Genomic DNA, 1,371 nt, shown 5'->3' with positions numbered 1-1,371 from the left:
AAAGAGTGTGCATTGACTAATGCAACGAACGGTGAGTTCTGCTCTGTATTTTAACTTGCACTTGAATAATTTTATAACTTTTTGACATCTACTAAGAAACCTGTATCTACTGATAAATATATCCAAAAGGCAAAGGAGACTGACAGAATGTAAGGGAGCTTAATATAAAACATATTGCACCTCTTTGTTGATTCTGCTCCATTATTCCTCACTCATTTGTTTTCTTGATAGGAGACACTGTATTATCACTCCAGCCAGACATTTGCAGATGTTACTGAATCAAAATTAGAAGCTAAACCTTTCTGGTTTGTATCTAGTGGGAATTCTTTCTTGCAATCAAAAGCACTAAATGTTTCAAGCCCTTGAAACAAAGCCTGGAAAACTATGTAACCTGTCTTAATCTGTCCATTTCTTTTGTCTCTGTATTCTTGTCCGTTACTCTTATTTTTGAGGTGCATCTGCCATTACAACACTCCATGCTTCCATTCAGAGGAACTCTCTTAAAATCATCAGTGGTACAAACCATGGGTATTGGCCAAGAATCATCAGTGGTACAAACCATGGGTATTGGCAGTTATAGGAACATATTATTGAACATATTGGACATATAGGAACATATTATAACAGTTATATTGACAGTATAGGAACAGTCCTATCCAAATTGCTCTTAGGACATCAGATATCTCATCAGTGTAACAAACCCCATTTGGCCTCATTAAAGCTATTTTTGAGAAAATAAACTGGTTTAATAGACAGCACGTTTCTCTCTTCGTTCCTACTGTCAGTGCACCTTTTTAAATGTAAAATGTGGCTTCGCTGTAGAAACCCATTAAAGAGAGATAATATTTCATTCAGGTAAGTATTGCCTTTCTGCTTAAAGGGAAAACACCATTGTGAGCTTAGTAAAGAATTTAATTTGATGTATATCTGCAGGAAGTAAGCCTTACATCAAAAAGTAAGTACCAGCAGCTGGGTTCAATATGGGATTTGACACTGTTTTCTATAAGCTCTTTACCAAATGTGTGCAGTTTCTGAAATAGCCACATGCCCACCTTATTATGATCCTTTCCTGGAAAGAGAAATACCTTTAATCTTAAATATGACATTCACATGCTTATTTTTTAAAGAATTGATTTAATATGAAGGATTTTATTTCCTGGTTTTTATTAAGATCCAGGTTCCTTGTCAAAGTACTGCCGTAAGTAACAAGCTATTGCACATCCTGTTCTTCATTAAAACAGGCAGGATATCAAAGTAAAAAACATAAGAAACATAAATGTAGAGGAATTTTAGGATTGAGCTGTAATCTATACCATGCAAGTGACTTAATAAGGATCTCAAATGATAAAGGAATTCAAGTCTGGGCAACAT

The sequence above is a fragment of the Phaethon lepturus genome, unplaced genomic scaffold, assembly GCF_000687285.1.
Source record: "Phaethon lepturus isolate BGI_N335 unplaced genomic scaffold, ASM68728v1 scaffold1555, whole genome shotgun sequence".
Taxonomy (NCBI): domain Eukaryota; kingdom Metazoa; phylum Chordata; class Aves; order Phaethontiformes; family Phaethontidae; genus Phaethon; species Phaethon lepturus.
The sequence above is the reverse complement of the archived record's forward strand: the minus strand, read 5'-3'. Positions refer to the sequence as shown.